The sequence below is a fragment of the Ipomoea triloba genome, chromosome 3 (genome assembly GCF_003576645.1).
Source record: "Ipomoea triloba cultivar NCNSP0323 chromosome 3, ASM357664v1".
NCBI classification, from domain to species: domain Eukaryota; kingdom Viridiplantae; phylum Streptophyta; class Magnoliopsida; order Solanales; family Convolvulaceae; genus Ipomoea; species Ipomoea triloba.
The window spans coordinates 27833105-27848234 of NC_044918.1; positions in this window are offsets into that span (position 1 = coordinate 27833105).

Here is a 15130-nt window from a genome sequence, read left to right on the forward strand (position 1 = left end):
GGGGGGGGGGGGGGGGGGGGGGGGGGGGGGGGGGGGGGGGGGGGGGGGGGGGGGGGAGTTGAATACACTCACTGGGTTTTGAAAAAATTTTCTTCGCAAATCAATACCCTTTCTTAGAGAATAGAGTAAGGCTTCGGTCAAAGTGAAGTTTGCAGAGGAAATGTTTGATAAATTTTATTTTAACTTTGCACGATTTGTCGTTGATAAAATGTTATGGTTTGGTCGATGAAATATGATGCAAGATATATGTATAGCAAGTATGTAAGAGAGAAAGAGAGAATTTTTATAGTGGTTCGGCTATTAACAAAGCCTAGTCCACTCTTCTTCACAACGCGTGAAAGATTGCACTAATCTCCTTTTAGTACAATAACGCCACTAAGTCTGCCTCCTTGATCACAAAGTCGGATAGCAAACTTTCATCATAGCTTTTTCAACTTCTCCAAGTTTACTCCACCTCTTTCTACTTCTCCAAGTAGAGAGTGTTGTTTGAAGAAATGAGTTCTTCTTTCCTCCACCTGAACTCTTGGCTAGAATGTGTCTTGATTCGAACGTTGTAGCAGCTCAAGATTTCTTTTTAAGTTCTAGATTTGTACTTTGAAACTTTTTTTCTCTTTTACTCACTGATCACTTGTAATTTGCAATTTTCAAGTTTTTTGAAAACTTATGAACTCTTAGAATGACCAACACCTCCTTTTGAATGGGAAGGGGCACTACTACAGGAGAAGGATACTACGTCGCCCAATCAACGTCGGTTTTTGATAAACCGACGTTATATGTTGATAACCACCAAGAATAGCACTTATAAAGGGTCTTTATTAGATTAAAAGTATATTGTTTTGACATCCAATTACAACAATTGCATGCATTTTAGCTCAAATGCGATCAATTTCTTCTAACAACATTTCTAGGAAGAGTTTTGAAGTATTTCACAGGTTGGAGAAGGATTTGAAGCTAAAATAGAGCAAAAGACAAACAAGCCGAAATGCAGTAGCGTCCCACGCAACCTCACACGCGTGTGGCTAGGCGTGGAATTATTCCAGAGAGCCACCACGCCACTCACACGCGTGTGAACAAGCGTGGTCGGGCCAAGGGCCATTTTGGGAAATTTGTTCCTTTTTTTTTGTCACCTATATAAATCCCTTTTGCCCTAAACCCAAAAACAACTAGGAGTAGATCAGAAAATTGATAGAATAAGGTAGATAGATCTAGATGGTTTTCTCCCCTCATGGGGGAAATTCCTTTCTTTCATAGTTTAGAATAGATCAAAGGCAAGAATGAAGATGGAGATTTCAAGATCAAGGTTGTAAGATCCCTTTTTCAAGGGTGGTAACCATTCTCTTCAATTTCTAATTCAATACTTGTTCCTTTGAATTTCCCCTTCTTGTTCTTGTTTCTTAGCATGCTAGAGTAGATTAGATAGGGGATTGGTGGCCCCATGGTAGATCTATGTGGATGTTTAATATTATTGCTTTGATTTGTGAATTGCTTGCTTGTTGGATGTTGAACTTGTGTGGATGATGTTCCTCAAGCTTTGTGCCTTTTGTGGCCACATTAGGTAGCAAACCCAAAGGAAGTGAGTGTGTGCGCGATAGCGGCCACTCACGAGTCTAACTCACCCACATCTCCGCTCTTAGTCCGAAAGGACGAGATCCGAGAGGAGTGGTAGACAAAGTGTTCGATGAAATGCCCAACCGAATGAGGATGTAGGAGTCCAAAGTGTGACGCCACTTGGTAGTGTGCCATGAACTCCCTAGTCTATTCCACAACTTGCACTCGCAAAACCAACCAAAGATAAACCACATGGAAAAGCCTAAAGCCCCAATCTCCACTTTACTTTTCTTTACTTTACACAACCTTTATCAACCTTACCCTCTTACAAATGAATCCAACCCCTAGTCATTCCCGTAACTCTTTTCTTTCAACCTCTTAGATGCCAACACACCAATTCGATTCTCATTCGTCATCCTTGAGAGACACGACACTCGGGGAATCTTGACTCTTCGTTTTACCACCTTCACATTCACCTCCCACTAAACAACATCCTTCAAAAATGGTGCCGTTGCCGGGGATGGCAAACGGTTTCGAATAGTGTTGACATCTTAGAAGTAGAATATTAAGAGTTTTTGAATTGCTTTCTTTTTGTTTATTTTATTTTCTTGTTTTTGCTATTTGTTTGAAGAAGTGAGCTTATATTATCTTGAATATCTTGTGCTCACTTGCAACTACTTTTAGTTGCAAAATTATTTGTTGTTGGCTAAGCTATTGTGCAGGAAATTCTCTTTAATCAAACCTCTTGAAGCTTGCCAATAAGTGCTAAAATGAATCCCCATGATTACCCACACCATGGAGGACAATCCTATACAAATCCTCCAATCCAACCATATCACTATTACCCCCATTCCACCTATACTTACCCTCCACCAACATACCACTACCCACATCCATACCATTACCCAATTCCACCAACATATCAATTACCACCTCCATATCACTATCCAATCCATACACCAAATCATCACCTACGACCTTATGAAACACCACCTCCACAATTCCAAGAAACTTACCCTTCACAACCACCAAATTCACAAGAAATTGACTCATTAAGCTCTAAAGACATATCTCAAAACATAGAGAGTAAGCTTGCACAAATGATGCAACAACTTGTTCCAAGCTATACTCCCGAGTCAAATTCATTTCCCAATTCCAAACTAAACACTTACTACCCACCTCCATCACAAAACCACAAAGAAAATAATACTACCTATTCCTTTGACACACTACCCTCTTACCCATATAATACCCATATAGATCCTTGCGATTATATCCCACCGGCCACCGATGAAATTGAAATTCTAAAAGCAAATATTGACGAATTCACTAGGATGGCCAAGGAGGATACGGCTAAAGTAAAAGTCAAAATCAAGAGCGAACTAAAGGACTATCTCGCTACCCTCCGGAAAGAAGGACTTCCGCTAGAAGAAGTTGAAACGAAGATGATGTCCATGATGGAGGAGCTCATGAAGATGAATGAGCCCCGAGCTAACTCCACCGTCATAGATGACATCCCCACTTTGGAAGCCCATCCAAGGATTGTACAAGAAGTCGAAAGCACGCAAAATGCTAAGGGAGAGGAGAGTTTCGAAAGAATGGAGGATTGTTACGCCCCGGTACTTGAAGAAGTCCCAATTTTCGAGTTGGAAAATCAAAACGAGGTAGAGATGGAGAGTGAGGATGAGAACATCGAAATAATATGGGAAGATGAAGAGCCGAAATATGGTAAAATTCCTAATATTCTTTGTGATAATAATCTCGAAAATCCTTGTGCTCTTTTTGAAAACACCCTTGACACTTGTGTGGATGACTCCCTTTTCATTAATACTTCCATAACATGTGATTATGATTGCTTTAAATTTCGGGAGGATGATTCCATGAAAAATTTTGATATATTGATTGATAATTGTAAGGATTCTATCTTGTTTACTAATGATTATGATTGCTTTAATTTCTCGGAAGATGAATCCTTTGCTTTGGGTGAAAATGAGATGGTGAGTGAAGAGGATGATGCTTCATTCTATTCGTGTGAGAGTGTGAGTGATTTTTCTAATCAAACAGAGTGGAGTGATGAAGAAAATGAGTGTGAGGAAGAGAGGGTAGGAGATGATAGGTCTTTCACGTTCAATCTTATGGAAAAAGTTGAGTGGAGAGAGTTGACCACACTCGAAATTGAGGAAGGGTGTGAGGAGATATGGTTTGAAAGAGACGAGAAAATCTTTAGGGGGAGAAGAGAGGAAAAAGAAAAGGGAATAGACACCATCCTAGAAGAATTAAGGAGGGTGTTTAATGCTAAAGTTTTTCCAATCATGCATGTTGTTATTCCTTTACCTTTGTGGGTATTCAAGGATATTTCCCACCTTGGGACATTCCTTGAAGCCAAGGTTCACGGGACACTTGGTCGGGTCCCAAAATCTGTGTGCCTTGAAGGATAGGCCACTTTACGTCTGGCCAGGAGACGTAAAACCATGGCGCACTTGGGAGGCAGTCCCAATGTTATCTTACTTTTTCTTAAAGTTTCTCTTGTTTTATGTAGTATGTTTTACTTAGTTTTATTTCAATAATGTTTCTATAACCTCGGTTGAGCTAACAAGTACAGATTATACACCCGAGAGTTATAAGTTGCCCGCAATCAATTGACAAACATCATCACTAGCAAAGGAAGGAAGGAAAACCAAGGTAAGCTTTCACATGCGTGTGAGTAGGCGTGGGAATAAACTAGTGAGCTCCCATGCCTACCACCACGCGTGGTAGCATGCGTGGACGGGCACCAGATTTTTCACGGATTTTCGCGCGAAGTGGTTTAAAACCCTTTCCTTGCTTCATTTCTTCCCCACCACGAGCAATAACTCTCCCAAGCTGAAAATATACACTTTCTAAGCATTTCCTTCCAAGTCTCTCAACTTTTCTCAAAGATCTTAAGTCATTTCCAAGGTATGAACATACTCTTCTTTGCTATTTACTTGTTTAATGAAGAACTTGTTCTATTTTGAAGAATATCTCCATGGGTTTTTCTTGTATGACATTTTTCTTGAGATATATTGTTATGGGATGACTTGATAGACTTGTATTAAGCCTACATTGCTTCTATAGACTAGAAATTTCATGTTTTAACATCTCTTTGTGACTAGATCTTGAAATTACTTGATTTGGGTATTCTCTTGTCATTATGAGATCCTTGTTGATATAGTGAGCATGGTGGGTAAAGTTTACAACTTTCCTACTCTATAGGCACTACATTGCTATATTCTACTAGTTAGTTGGTCAAATTTTAACTTTCAAGATGCTTCCATTTTTCAACCTTGAGCTAGTCTAGAGATGTTGACCTTTTGACTATGAAATGAGTATGGAATGGTATGAGCTAGTTCTTGCATGTATATGATAGAATTGTTGATGGATATCAAAATGATGGTTGCATGCAATGGATTCTTATGATCTTTTCTTTAGATATGTGCAATATTGTTCATAATCAATATTTAAGATTGGCAAGTGTTTTTCCTTGTGTTGCTTTGATTACCCATGTTATAGGAAAAATGTCTTCGCCATATGACCTTGCACAACAGATTGCTCAAAGGCTCCAAAGAGGGAAAGCCCCGGAAGACGAAAACAGTGCTAGGGACGCTAACACTCGTTATATAGAAGTATCCACCGGAACTCAAATTTTACTGATGACAGCAACCATGCTAGGGCGGTACAGGCAGTTGTTAAATTTCCCTATTGTGCAATGGAGATATGTAGACTTGAGAGTATTGGAGGATTATGAGTGCAAATATGGACTGGAGAGGTTGATTGTAGAGCCATATTGGAACAATCTGTTAAGCTGGAGACATGATACTTTTATCCCTCTAGTACATGAGTTTATCGCGAGCTTGAAGGTTGACGGAGTGGCTGGAGATCTCTACAGCCCTACCATTAAGTTTAGACTCTTCAACCAGGACCATAACATATCGGCCAACCGTTTGGGTGTTCTCCTTGGATTCTACAATGAGGAAGACCAGTCGAAGCACTGGTATAGGAGATTGAGGCATGACTTTGGAGACAGGGACATTCCGAGAAAATATTGGTCGATGATCGCAAGACAGGGAGTCGAATGGGAAGGGTCAAGAGTGAGAGTCTCTCAGATTGTAAGGGAGGATTTAAAGGTTTTGTGGAAGGTGATCGCTCATTCATGGGAAGGAAGGTCTGAGACATATGACCGAGTCTCAAAGGCAGAGCTGTTCATGCTATGGAGTATGGACACCGGGAACTCAGTGAATATGAGCTCGATTTGTAGGAACTTGCTTGTTGCACAATAACAAGAGTCAACCAGGGCAATCTTTATAGGCCCCTTGGTGACGAGGCTATGCATCTCTCTAGGTCATCAAATGAAAATGCATTGGTTTGAGCATCGGCTTCCAGGAGCACACATAGTTCCTTTATCTCCCGAAGACGTCGCAAAACTTCACTTGAGACAACTAGCGCGAACGAGGGTAGATGAGGAGATGGCGGAAGATCATGCTAACACGCCCATGACATCCCCAGGATTCACACCTTCTCCGATGTCATTCAATTCCCCGTCTCTTCCGGAAATGTATTCGCCGTTGGATTCTTCAATGTATTATCCACCACCAAGAGAGCTCGGACCGTCTGTACCTCCACCACAACCTGAAGAGCAAAACCCCAACTCCTCTAGCTTCAACATTCCGAGCTGGTTCACCCCAGTCACTGATTAGAGATCCCTCCAAAATTTCCATTACCAATTGCACTTGGAGCAAATGCAAAAGCTGGATGAGATTTCAAGAGAGATCAAGGAAATCAAGAGAACATGAAGAAAGGAAGAAACTGAAGAAAAAAAAAAAAGAAAAGACAAATTTTGATGATGATGACTTGTGATCTGATAATTCTGAACAATTGATTGTGGACAATCACTTTACTTTTGTTTATATTCTTACCTACAATTCTGTTTATGTTTTATCTTGCACATTTCGTCTAGCCAAAGACGTTAAATGTGGCGCTTTTGGGAGGCAACCCACAAATAAGAAGAAGAAGGGACCACTCCACCAACAACCATGAAAGACCAATCTTGAAAGGTATAATTTCAATTCCTAATTTATTTCCTTACCTTTACTCTAACCGTGTTTAAATGGCGAACATAGATTGCAAAACTTTGATAAGGATACAAATTGTAAGTATTTCTTTTATCCTGATTCAATGCCCTGTTTTGGTTTGCTTTATTTTCTAGAATCGCAAATGAAGAGCTGCATAAAATTGTTGTGTTGGATGTAGTCTGTTTGTTAGAACTGTTTTAGCCCAATTCACACTTTTAAGTGTGGAAAAGGGGCGTGTGTAGAACCCTTAAACATATATCCTTTTTCCTCCGTTCCTTATGGAAACATCGAGGACGATGTTTATTTTTAAGTGTGGAAAGGGTGTATACTTCTTGAAACAGTTGATTGATTAAGTGATAAGGTATAGGAACCTAGAGGGTGTGTTATTGCCAATACTATCTAGGAGGGCTCCTAACCTTGTGCCAAGGATTGAATGTCTTAAATATGCTTTGGAAGTTTCACTTTGCACCAATTTGCACATTCCGACCCCAATTGAAAATTTTTGATGAGTGCTTGCATGCTTTCACCTTGTATTTTGTTTGGACCTCAGTCAAGGATCTCTCGAAGTGGGAGTGTGAATCCTTTGAGTTTTAGAAAGATAAGAATAGCGAAGCCTGGAAACTGAATTAATCTTAGCAGGACATGGGGCAAAAGGAGAGCCTAAGTGAGCTATGAGTGAAAACAATCCCTAATCCCTAGAAAAAGGCATGAGGGGTTGATATGGTGAAACGTGAATAAAGGCAAAAGGCCATTCCTAGAGATAAAAGTGAGGTGAGACATCTTGTCTGGATAAGGGGTAACCATTGCACTGTCTTCGAAAAAGCATGGATCTCCATGTGAAGTCGGTTACCCCAAAGAGATCTTGAAAGATGAGAAAATAGAGAGGAGGTGAGCCACTTCACTAGGATTCAGGCACCCATTGCACTGACCTTCGAAAAAGCATGGATCTCCATGTGAAGTCGGTTACCCCGAATAGATCTTGAAAGACGAGAAAATAGAGAGGAGGTGAGCCACTTCGCTAGGATTCAAGCACTCATTGCACTGACCTTCGAAAAAGCATGGATCTCCATGTGAAGTCGGGTAGCCTGATGACGTTATCCTNTATATATATATATATATATATATATATATATATATATATATATATATATAGGGCCATAATCAGGTGTGGCCGCACGTTGTCGCCCCTTAACGTGCGGCCAGTGCGGCCGCACCACTATGTATACAAATATACACAACTCAATGTTAGAAAATGCACCACACAAATATGCATCATTAGGTACGCATCACCAAAAAATACACCACTATGTATGCAAATATACACCACACAGTGTTAGCAAATGCACCATTATGGGCAAGGGAGTTCTGGTGCATTATTTTTGGTGTGTGGTGTGGTTTTGCTGTTTTTATGTATTTTCATTGTGGTACGTTTTCTAACATTGAGTGGTGCGAACAGCACGAGAAGACGCGGCCACATTTTAGCAAATGCACCATTAGGGGCAGGGTAATTATGGTGCATTATTTTGGGTGTGTGGTGTGATTTTTGGTCTTTTTATATATTTTCATTGTGGTACATTTTCTAACATTGAGTGGTGCGAACCGCACCGACCGCACGGGAAGGCGCGACCACAATTGAACAGTTATATATATATATATATATATATATATATATATATAGGGTCATGTTCAGGTGTGGTCGTGCTCTCCTGTGCGGCCGCCCGGTTCACACCACTCAATGTTAAGAAACACACCACACAAATATGCACTGTGGTGTGTTTCTTAACATTGTGGTGTGTTTCATTGTGGTGTGTTTCTTAACATTGAGTGATGTATTTCGTAACATTGAGTGGTGTGTGACCGCACGGCCGCACGGGAGAGCACGACCGCATTTGAACCAAAATCTATACACACACACACACACACACACACACACACACACACACACACACACACACTAGTTTTTCACGCGCATTGCGCGAATGAGATAATGCCCAATGTTTATTATTAAATAAATATTTCAAAGTATATCAATGCAAGATTGTATTGAAGATGTTAATGCATATGCATTTGAATGTTGAATTTGTTTATTTAAATCGGTAATTCAAAGTTTATAAATGCAAGATAATATATGAGATATTGATTATAATTGTCACTAAAATAAATGTTTGCAATTTTGTAAAAACATTAATCTAAATACTTAGTCTAAAAATGAGAGAATAAATAAATACTAATTTTTCATTTAAATTTATCTAAGCTTTTCTAATTCTCTTTCGGGTAGCATTGTCGTTGTCTTTATTTTCAGTACTTGTTTTTTTTTTTTTAAATTTATTTATTGGTATTTGGTAATGTGTCATGTGCAATTGAGTTATTATAGTAGTATAGAGGACAACGTCATGCAATGAGATTATGATGTAGGAAGTTGTGGATTTGTCTCATTGTGTTTTGATAAGCCCTTAATTAACATATAAATATGCTTTAATTGTACTAATTTCGAAGTAAATATTATGCGTTTGTGCAAAAAAGAAGTGTATTTCAGGTATTTACGGCTCAATCATTGAAAACCGGGGCCTAGGCATGAGGAAGCGTAAAATGAAGACGAATCGGGATGAATTCAAGACAAAAATTGGTCAAGAATGAAGGGTCAAAACCATAGCAAAGTTCAACGGAGAATTGGAGCAAAGGAGAAGTCAGAAAACGCCGTTGGGAGGGTGTCACGCTCTAGGTTACGCCGTGACCTGCAGCGTGACACTGTGGTTAGCTTTCAGATGGTCTGTGTCACGCTGCAGGTCACGGCGTGACCCGCAGCGTGACCATCCACCATCTGAAAGTGACCTGCAGGCCACTTTGCGGATTCAAGGCGTCACGCTGCAAGTCACGCCGTGACGTGCAGCGTGACGGCTTGGAACCCGCAAGGCTTAAAGTCTGGTCACGATGAAGGTTACACCGTGAACTCCATCGTGACCAGGCATCCTGGAGGTAGTTTTTTTGGCGCAAATGTGATAGTATAAATAGGATTAGGCTTTATTTTAAATGTATCTTTTAATTTTTCTAAGTCTCCTTTTAGGTTTTCTCTCTACAAACACATTAGATCATCTATCCATTGCAATTCCATTACATTTGAAGAATATTTAGAGAAAAAATATCCATTGTAATTATCAATTTCACTACAATTTCATATTCAAGCATTACAAATTCATTCAAGTAAGAATTCTAATTTCTTCTCCTTTTAATTCTCAAATATCTTTTGTATTTAAATTCATTGTTTATTATTCCAATTGTTTTAGTTTGCAATTTCATTATAAGTTGTTAAATACTTTAGTGATTTAAATTGAATTGCTTTGTATGAATGCTTAGATGATTTGAATTGCTTATTCTAGGTTTTTCATTCCTTTTAGTATGAATGTGATTGCGAAATAGGGAATTACTTGACTCTTGTTTGATTAGGGCCCTATTATGCAAGAGATGTATGGAATTGGAGTTTCACCTATGAGAATAGGGATTCACCATAGCCTACACTTTCATAATTCTAACTTGCCCTTGCGAAAGGAAAGTTGGAAGGGATTATGCACACAATGTGTTTGATTAAATGCCTCACCTAGTATAATTGCTATGAGAATGGGATTAGAACTTTGGTGATAGCCAATATCCACGAGAGTGGCATTGGCATTGACTTGATTCCCTCACTTCGTTATTTAGCATTGTTTAGCCTAGAACCTTAGAACATTATAGAAGCATTTGTGCATTGCTATTTGATTTAAATCATCTTTTTTATCATTGTTTATTTTTCAAATCAATTGTTTGTTTTACAATTATATCATGCAAACACACATATCAACTCGGTTAGCTTTCAAACACTTTATGATATTGTGCTTGACCCCTTGCTACTCAAATCCTTCATAGTCATTCTTAGAGGACGACAATCACAAATTCAACCACTAGAATTACAACTTTCAAATGGCGCCGTTGCCGGGGAATGGCATCGGTTTTGAGTAGCATGTCCATTTGGGTTAACATGAGCCATCATCTAAGTTAGAAAGTCTAACCCTCTTGTTAAATTGATTTGTCGTTTTTATAATTGCTTTGTTTATTTTCCTTTTTCTTTTTACGCATTTTCAATTGTTACTATGCTGACTTGCAACTACTTCTAGTTGCAAAATACTCTCTTATCTTTGTTATTGTAGGTTGATCCAAGATGATGTTTTCTAAGTCAAGATTCCAACAAGAGGATCAATATAAGGACCAAGGAGGTTATAAACCACAAAGTGGATGCTATGATGCTCAACCTTTTAATGTTTACAACTACGGAGGCTATAGGGAATATAGCTCATCTTTCCCAAGAAGATATAGACCTTCACAAGAGAAAAATCAACCAAGAAATCCACCACTTTGTTGTGCTCAATATGGTGATCAAGAGATGGCTTATGATAATTATGGTCATCCAAAGAGAAACAAAAGCCATTATGAAGAGTCTCAAGACCACTATCAAAACCAATATGAAGGATATGAGGACTACATACCCCAAGAAGGATACAATGATGCTCAATCCTATGGCCCTTATCCAACTCAAGCTCCACCTATAGAAGATGAATATCATAATACTCCATCACAAAATCTCTATTCACAAAAAGCTTACCCTCATAACTCTTACTCCAAAAAAATCCAATACTCACAACCGCCTAAAAATGAAAAATATTCCCCATTCACTCAAAATCCCCAGTACCCTCCATACTCTCAAGATCATCAAGATTACCTATACTACTCCGACCATTATGAGAGTGAGAAGTACATAATGCAACCATATGAGGAGGAAATCAATGAAGACATGAGGAACAAGATCTTGGCAATGTTGGAAGAAATAAAACAATACATAACTCACATGAGACAAGAATGTAAACAAGAAATCATGCAAGAATTTGCCACCCAAAGACAAGAAATCTCCTTCATAAGGCAAGAGACTCAAGCATCAATCCGAAACTTGGAAGATCAAATAACTCAAGTGACTATGTGGACGAATGAATGGGAGAACACTTGTGTGGAAGAGAGAAATGTAGGAAATGAGGTGGTAGAGAAAGAGATAGAAGAGGAAAGTTGTAATACCCCGTATTTTCCTAACATTATTATTTTAATAAATATTTTCGAAAAGGGATTATTATTATTATTTTATATAAATCTAACTATTTTGTTATGGGCATTGGGTCAACTTATTTTTTTATTTTACTACTTAAATCCCTAAGCCCAAATGTGATTATTTCATAATGTTCTGACCCTAACTTTAGCCCAAATTTTTTTGGCCCATTTATAATTCTCTAATTTTTCTACCGTAAAAATTTTAGGAGTATGTGTTCTGTCCCGATTGTCCTAGGAAGTGGGTTATTATGCACCATACTATTAACCTTGATTTCCTATTTAATTAAATCAGTCCGTAATAGTGAAAATTTATTTCGACCGTAGCATCGCTGTATTTCGCGATGTACCGAACATTACCTGATTTTAGAATCTAAGGTGAGAATTGAGTCCGGGATAATTTTGGTTTCGAATTTACCCCTACCTAAATTATTTCCTACCGAAACTATATCTGTTTTAACCCTTAACAGTCTAGCCAAAGATATTTTCCTTGAGTTACCATAGGAATTTGACACTTGGCAACTCCCTACACCACATGTTAGTATTAAATTAATTTAGAGTTGCTATAAATAGAGACTTGATCTCCAAGTTTCTTCATTCTTATCCCATATGTCTTTCTCTTCAAGATTTGTCTTCATTTCCCTTTTGCCTATAAATAGATGGGTTGTGTGGTGAGGAAAAATCAGGAGAAGTGAGGAGAGAAATCATATATGTGTGGGAGAAGAATTTGGCAAGTGAAGTAGAAGAGTTGGTTATAGGTAAGATTTATGTCTATCTAAAATTTATTTTACCCCAAATCAAAATATTTAATATGTGCTTATGTGATATTATGTTTAAATGATTTTGTGAAAATGTGAGTACATGTCTTATGAAATTATTTGATGTGAATACATATTGTTTGTTCTTGTGATTGTTAGTGAAATTATTAGATTTATAGAGATTATGATAAGTAATGAAATTATGATGTTGAAGAGATTTGGTGATGAAATTATTGGTATATGGATTATGAAAAGGAAAATATTGGTATGTGGATATTATGAATATGAAGGTTATAGACATAAGATATGACATTGAATAAGTAATTTTTGGTTATAGATGTAAGATATGATATTTTGAAGGATATGATTATTTATATATTTTGTCCCGGAGGGTGGTGATACTTGGAGGTTTTGAACTATCCTTTATGACTATTATTATTATGATTATGATTATGATGATGAGAGTTGAGATCTCTCTATTTGGTTTTGGCCACCGGTTCGTGGATTCGTCCGGTTGGTTTGGATTTGGTTTTGGCCACTGGTTCGTGGATTCGTCTGGTTGGTTTGGATTTGGTTTTGGCCACCGGTTCGTGGATTCGTCCGGTTGGTTCGGTATTGGTTTGGAAGTTGAAACTTTCCATTTGGATCCATTCCTCCTAGATATTTTATATAATAACTATTTTTGGATATATGAAAAGTTTAATAAATTATTTGAAGAATTATCTTTGGTGGTTATTGTGAGAGTTTGGATACTCTCTATTTGGTGGTTATTTTGAGAGATTGAGATTATCTTTTTGGTATTTATTTTGAGATAATGGAATTATCTTTTGGATGTTTATTTTGAGATATTGGAATTATCTATTTGATAATTATTTTGAGATATTGGAGTTATTCCTTTGGTATTTATTTTGAGAGTTGGAAATCTCTCTATTGGTGAATAAGTTTTGGTTTAAAGGAATTTTGAGCAGTGATGATATTATGATATATATTGAGGAAATTGTTATATGGAAAAGTTAAGATAAAGATATTATTATGATATGTATTGAGGAAATTGTTATATGGAAATATTGATATAAAGATTGTATATGGTGAATCTTGAGGAAATAGTTGTTGAACGATTTTGGATTATGAAATAGGCAATAACCTTATCTCCTGGAAATTTTATAGATATTTTTGGTATGTATTTTTATACATATTTGAATGTGTATGATTTCCTCAAGATATACTTCTAATGGATTAAAGATGATTTATATTGATGAGATTAAAAATGCCATGTTAAGGGGTTGAAATTTATTATGTGGAAATTTATGTGCTCCAAAGTGCTATGTGCAAAATGTTTTACGGGGTAGAGTATGTCTTACCAGCTGTCGTACTGACTTTGTTTCTACCATAGCGTTTTTGCAGGAAATATTTGGCATGGCACTTGGCATGAGAGTGAATCGTTGTATAAAGATTTTATTGTACCATTAGGAATTCCACCATTGTAATAGTAATTTTGGTAGTAGGTTTTGCCTGTGCGTTTGAGTATAAGAGAGATACTCGAACGTGGCATAACACCCCTTTTTCCTTTTAGTTGTTGTTTAAGCTTCCGCTGTTGTATAAAAAAATAAAAATTAAATTATAGCCGTATTTTCGGTAGTGGAAAAATGGGGTGTTACAAAAGTGGAGAAGATGATGAAGATGTGGAGATCCTGTGGGAGGATGAGTTGTATTTCGGTAAGACTCTTGAAGCACAATGTGAAGTGGTTGATATGACTAGGGACATTAATTGCCCGATTGAAGATGTTGAAGATGCTTTTGTTGAACCATTTACTGATGAAATTGGTGTTAAAAAGCACAATGTTTTTCGTGATGATCCAAGTATTGGTTTTTGTGATGTTGATTGTAGGGATGCTTGTGTTGAAAATGTAATTGTTGATATGATTGGTGAAGTTGTGGATGATGAAGTGAAGCTTAAAGAAGAGAGGAAAGATGAAGAAAAGAAGGTGGAAGAAAATAGCACACTCTTGGACATGGATAGTTGCCAACCATTGGAGGAGAGTGTGCTATGTGTGGACTTAAAAGAGTTTATGGATGCCCGGCACTTGAGGGCATATCTTGAAGAGAGAGTGGATGGGGAGAAAGGACTCATTCACATCCAAGTGTGCTTGAATGATGGATTTGTAGTTGCGTCGAGCCAAAGACGTTAAATGTGGCGCTTTTGGGAGGCAACCCAATGTTATCTTACTTTTTGTTGTTTCTTGTGCCATCGTTTGTATTTTTTCTCTTTCCCATTTGATAGGTAATCTCTTGATGGTTCACAATCTTCTAGAAGGCAGAACTTTGGTGGAAGAGCAATTCACTTCTTTCTACTGTCACTCTAAGGGAGTCCCTATACCCTCTAATCCATATTCTTGCATGATTTGATCTTGGTTCATTCATACGATTATTTCATTGTTGCATGCCCTACATCATTTAGTCCCCATCCTCACACTAGTCGGTTGCCTAATGCTTTGTCTTGCTTGAGGGCAAGCAAGGTCTAAGTGTGGGCAGGGTTGAGATTCATTTGAGTACCATGTACCTTCGTTGTGGTCATACTTTTGTTAAGATTAGGTCGGTAGGATGTGTATT